Raw genomic sequence first — 6711 nt, 5'->3', positions numbered from 1 at the left:
ATATTATTTGTAGATTTTAAATCTCTCATATTCAAAGTTTCTGCTAAATACAATACAAATAAATGTGGATAAAATAGAAAACATCAATTGTTAATTGAGTTATTATTTCTTATATATAATTTTATAATTTGTTATGAACTAGTAGGTATGACAGTCTGAATTACTGTTCAGCAAATATTCACTCCCCTAACCCCTCACAATGTCAGGCTGTGTTCTACCACCTCATTAATGTTGGGCTTGGTCATGTGACTTGCCTTGGCCTATAGAAAGTTGGCAGATTTGACCCTGTTAGAGGCCTTAACTGTGCTTCTGTGGTGTGGCTTGACCCTTGTGCTTTAGGGCAACATCGTGAGAAGAACATGAGCCAGGGAGCTGCTTCCCTTCCATCTGGGCCCCAGAATAAACATGTAGAACCAGACCTGAACCCAGCACACAACCTGGAGGCAAGCTCAGCCAACCCATAGCCTGAAGAAGAGCTACCTAGCCAAGCCATTTTCAGCCCAGCCAAGTCGCAATATACCTGAAGGTCTATGAGCATGAGTATAAATGCTGACTGTTGCATGTCCCAGAGTTTTGGGGTGTTTTGTTACACAGCCTCATCATGGCATAACTGACTAATATACAGGCAATAAATAAAAGAAAAAGTGAGATATTTCATAATTTACATGACAAATAAAATTATCTTCTCTGAATATCAGTTTATCTTGCATACCATGTTCAAAATCAAACTTGAACATTCTAAATGCAAACTTTAATAATAATAACAGCTGAAATTCTTTGATTACTTACTATGTACCATGCACTTAAATATTTTATTTCATTTAATCTTCACAAGAACAGTTTAAGATAGGTGTTATTGTTATCCCTATTTTATAGAATGGCTTATAAAAATGACTCAGCTCTTGCTTCCCTCTCTCTAGCATCTAAAACTACTCTCCCCCTTCATGTCCCCGCTGACCTCTTAATTATTTGCACTTACCAGCTATACTCCTTCCCAACCTCATGAACCAGTCCCTTAGTATGGAACGCTTCCTCCTTTCTCCAGGTTTGCCTGGTTATCGTCTTCTCATCTCTCAACTCTCAAAAGAGACTTCTAGGATCTGCCCCAGATTGGATCAGGTCCTTTATTATACATACTGATTTCCTATTGTTGCATTAACAAATGAGCACAAACAGTGGCTTAAAACAACACAAATTTATTATCTTTAAGTTCTCAAGGACAGAATCAGAATATTGACAGGGCTGCATTTCTTCCGAAGGCTCTGAGGGAGGAGTCAATATTTTGTCTTTTCCATTTTCTAAAGGCTGCTTGTTTTTCTTAGAGTATGACCCCTTACTCAACCATCAAGGCCAGCAAAGTGTCATCTTCAAATCTCTGTCTTTCTTCCCAAGCTCCTCCCATTTCTCCTTGTGCCACATCTCCTTCTCTGCTCTAATCCTTCTGGCTTTCCCTCTTAATGACCCTTGTTGTTACATTGGGCCCTCTTGGATATTACAGGATAATGTCATTTCTCTTCAACCTTCATTTAATCACACAAAGTCCTTTTAGACATGTAAGGTAACACAGTTTCAAGGGTTACAATGTGGACGATTTGGGGGGCTATTGTTTTAAATGCCCTAATATACATTCTCAAATTTCTCATTGTTGGGAAAATAGAATAATTTAATCAGGCCCCCTAGCCTTAGGTCTGGTTGGGGGTGGTGCAGTGCATTCTTTGTAAACAAGTTGTGTGTGGGGGGGTGGAGTTAGTGCACATGCATGGTGCTGCCACTTGGCTGACACCTACTACCTTGGGTGTCCACTCCGTGTGGCCATGCTCTCGAACCTATGGCTCCAGGGACCTTTTTGCTGGTTACCTAGCTCATAAACCTGCATGTGAGGGGTCTGGTGACTCAGCCTGGCATGTGAGGGGTCTGGTGACCTACCCTGGCATGTGAGGGGTCTGGGGACCCAGCCTGGCATGTGAAGGGTTTGTGACCCAGTCTGGACAATGGGCTTGAGGGGTCTGTGAGCTCCAGACCCAGACCTAGCTGGACAATTGGCGTCATTGGCAGGATTACAGGCAGGTAAAAGAGCTTGCCACTCATGTTTCCGTATTTTCCTTCAAAACATTTATCACAATTTGCAAATTATTGTTTGCATGATTATTGATTAATATCTGCCTCCTCTTTGTCATTTGAGGACAAAGACTGTATCTTATTCATTATTATCTCCAGTTCATTGCTCTGTGCTTGGCACATGGTAAAGCTTCAAAAAATATTTGTCCACTGAATCAATGAATGAACAAATCACCATTAAATACAGCTGCCCCCAAAGCTGTTATAGTCTTAACTAGTATTAATAAAAATATTATCTTAAGAACAAGGAACATGAACATGATAGTTTGTTTGACCCTGGGTGGCTGGTCAAAAGCACCTGGAATATTTTCCTTGGTTCAGAGTACCACAATTCAAGTGTGAAAGAGGCAAATTGGAGCGTACGATACTTAAAGAAGACAACAGGATAGTGAAGGAACTAAAAACAGAATTATATAAAACTCAGAGCATTTATAATGTTTAGGGCTTCATCAGTAGAGATGAGAAAGGCTGTGAAGCAATGAAAATCCCACCATCAAAACTACCATCCCCAGTATTTTCATGGCAGCAGTTTTGTGTGTGTATGAGTGTATATATGTGTGTGGGTGTGGTTGTGTGCACACATATGTGCTGCATGTGTATGTTTTGAAACGCATCATATTTTTTATCAATGCTTTGCCCCAGAAGGTAATTTTATAATATTTCCTCAGATAATTATTCTTTAGAGAGATAATTTTAGTAGTCCTGATTAAGCATACATAAAATTATTTTGAAATGATGACTTAAATTGGGTTTTGGCACAAATTGGATATTCAAGTGTAATTAATCTAATTAACTATAGAAATTTTTTTGAATGGTGCAATAATGGCTACTTAACTTTACTCCTTGAAATTCCTGCCAATGAAAAAGAATCAAATATTTAAAAATATGAATTAGTTTCTAGAAAGTACATTTTCAATATGAGAAGGAGATTACCTCTTTCTCTAGTATTGGGTGCAATATCCATCCAAAGTTTTTAGCTTTGCTCCCATTAAGATGGGCCAAACATTTTGTGAGAACCTTTGCAAACTGGTCTCACAAGTTTAATGCTTAGAATTATAGGTGTCTCTTCTGTATCTTCAGAATGATGACACAGATTCATGTGTCTAGGAAATGTGTTTCTACATATTTTCGTATGTTGTACCATCATTTGGATATTTTATCACCCATGTTGTATTTTTTGTTTCTTGATTCATTCATTCATTCATTCACTCATTCATTCATTCAATAAATATTGGTAGAGTGCCTATGATGTTCCAGGCTCTGTTGTAGGAACTGGAACACACTGATGAAAAAAAAAAAAATCCCTGTTCTCAAGGGGAGGATTCTAGTGAGGGAGGGAATGGAAAATAAACAGTATAAAAGACCAAAAGGAGCATACAATAGATGGTGGTAAGTACTATGGAGAAAAATTAAGCTGGGAAAGGGGGTAGGAGTGCTGTAAGGGTGCACAGGTGAGAGGAGAGGATTGCAGTTTAAATATGGTGGGACAAGGAGGGGATAAAGACCAAAAAATGGTGAGGAGTGAACCAAATTGATGTCTGGGGGCAGGTTTGTAGCTGGAGGAGCAGCCCGTGCAATGGCTCTGCAGTGAGAGTGTGCCTGGTATGTTCCAGCCACAGTGAGGATGCCAGTGTGGTTAGAGCAGAGTGGACCAGGGGGATGATAGGATGTATGGACAGGGAGGGGTCAGGTACGGGTGGAGGTCGGTATTACCGTATATAGGGGCTTGAAGACATTTGTGAAGTGGCTTTTAATTAAAGTTGGAGGGGAAGTCATTATAGAGTTTTGACCCAAGCTTACCCTGGCTAGTGTGTAGGAAGATTGTAGCAAAAACAAGGTGTTGAAAGGGAGGTCAGTTAAAGTCTACTGCAATAATCTAGGTGAGAGATGGCAGTGGCTCAAAGCAGTGTTAGCAGTGTTGGTAGTAGCAAGTGGTCAAGTTTCTGTAATAGTTAGAACCCATGGTATTTGCTGATGGATTGGATGTGGGTCAAGGATGACTCCAAGGTTTTGGTTCTGAGCCAAAGAAACTTTGGGGTTATCATTAACTGAGAGGGAGAGAGACAGAATTGGGTAGAAATTGTGTGTTTCTATATTAGGTACAAATCTCATGTGATTGTACTCAGGTACAATGAAATTCTGATGGTAAAAGGAAGGTGTAGAAATCAACTTTGAGTAGGTTATTCAATTAGAGATATTGAGGTAGAGGGGCTACATTTTACTTTAAATCTATTCAATGGTTGATGTAGGAAACATTTTACAGTCAAGTCTGATTAACCTTGGGTTCCTTAACTTCTTTCTGATCAGAGTAGGACAAAGGTATGAGAAACATGGATAAAGAGCTATGCAGGCAAAACTCAGTCACAAGCACCATATATCTCCATTATGAATTAAGGCAATGAAACTTTTATTTTTGCAAAATTATTATTTTTTCATCATGGCTACTTCTGTGTTCATTACCATTTTTGAGTATTATATACGATGAATATTTGGTTTTAAGAAACAGTAAGAACTGCTGATGAAAAGAATGTGTGCATGCTTGTTGAGCTGCTTAATAAATAACTATTTGATGATGATTCTGCAGTCTGTTTAAAGGGTAATTCTTCTTCTGTTGCTTTAGCGAGTTCATTTGGCATTCTAAAAATGGATGTAATTTCAACGGGTGGCCAAAATGTATCTATTAGCCTGACATCTAGGTCTTTTTAACAGATCTATAAATTTCCAATTTTCTTTGCCATCTTAAACATGGTAAATCATCCTGAACAAGATCATTCTTTTGAACAACAGCCTCCTTATTAGCTGAGATCAATTGAGATTAGAAAATGAAAAATACACTAGATGCTGAGAAATCTTCATGAAACCACATTTGTAGGTTAAGTGTAGAATGAAGATTAATGTGTTATTTTCAGCTTCTAAATCATTGATTTTAAAATTTATTTTTTACATTGCACTTCTGGATTAAACATCAATATATATTTGGACGGTTTACTTGCTTACAAGTATTATTTTTTCTCCACTGAGTTTGCTTATTAATGGGAGGGAATGATTTTTAATTTAAATTTATCTTGCTTTGCTTACCACATGTGTTTCTGAAAGTGCTACATATTAAATTGGGTAAATTGATTATTTTTTCCATTGAATTATAAAGTAATGGCTAGATTCTTTGTTTGAAATTCTGATTTTTTCCACTTGCTCTTTGGGTAAAATACAGGATCCTTAGCACATAGTATGGACCTTACATGATCTGGACTTTGCCTGTCTTTAAAGGAAATCTCACTACACTCTCCTCTTCTATCTCCAAGCTCCAGCTACACTGGCCTTCCTCCAAACCCTAATACTTCATACTCAATATTTTTGTACATATTGTTTAAAATTTTAATTCTCTAACATTTCCTACTTTGTTTTTTCCATATAGCACATATAGTACATTAGTTTCTTAATTGATTGTCTGTCTTCCCTTACCTAGAAAGTAGGCTCCAAAAATGCACGAATTTAAAGTTCTTCTATTCACTGCTGAATCTCCACATCTAGAACTGTGTTGACTATTTAGAATACACTCAGAAAAAAAAATGATGAATAAAAAAGGGATTGAATGAGTGATTCTTTACTATGGGACATGAATTTCCCTTCTCTAAACCTAGGTAACTTCCATTCGTCACTCAAATTCCAGCTTAAATGTCACTTTTTTAGACCACTCTTCTTTGACCCCAAGAAAGATTCTTCTGTTATTTTTTCTCATAGTTGCTGTACTTCTCCATAGAACTTATTAGGACTTTAACTTATAAATTCCATAATTTGTGAGATAATGTGTTTAACTTCTGCCTTCTCCCAAAAGTTGTAACCTCTGTTGGGATGGAAAATATCTCCATCTTGTTCTTAACCATGTCCCCAACACTAGCACATGCCTGGAGCATAGAGGTGCTCAAAGAGCATGTTTTCTATTGAGTGAAAACATGGCTGGGTGAATGGTTAAGCAACTCCTCATTAATACTTTCAGGCCCTCTGTTCCACTCATTCAATGTTCTCCCAACCAGAAAGGAGTAATTAGTGAACAACAAAAGAGTGTTTAGTATACTGGATAAGTTCCTACTTAAAATGTACTCCTCTGAATTCAATAATGCTTGTAGTTACCTTAAAATTAATGCCTCACAACAAGCTATTCACCCCATGTTATTTAATTAAACAAATACTTAATGAGTTTTTCCTCTGGACTAGGTCATGCAGAGGGACAGAAGTTTATGTAAATAGTGAAGAGACCATAGGTTTCAAAACACACAGATCTCTTCCACTTTTACTGCCGGTGTGAATTTGGCCAAGTTATCAATTGAGCCTTAGGTTCTTCGTTTGTCAGACAGAAATAGCAATACCTATTTTGCGGGATTAATGTAGGGATTATTGATAATGCATGTGGTGTGCCTGCCACACAGTAAGTGCTCAAAAGATGGCAGCTGTCATTACCATCAATAGAAGGTAAGCTCCTAGAGGGCAGACTGTATTTGGGTTCTCAGTACCTTTTATATAGAACACACTCAATAAAGCTTGGTTAAACTGACCAGCAATGGGAACTGTAGCAGAATACGTGCTATTTCTCAA

The sequence above is a fragment of the Galeopterus variegatus genome, unplaced genomic scaffold (genome assembly GCF_000696425.1).
Source record: "Galeopterus variegatus unplaced genomic scaffold, G_variegatus-3.0.2 Scaffold2148, whole genome shotgun sequence".
NCBI classification, from domain to species: Eukaryota; Metazoa; Chordata; class Mammalia; order Dermoptera; family Cynocephalidae; genus Galeopterus; species Galeopterus variegatus.
This window is presented reverse-complemented; position numbering follows the sequence as displayed.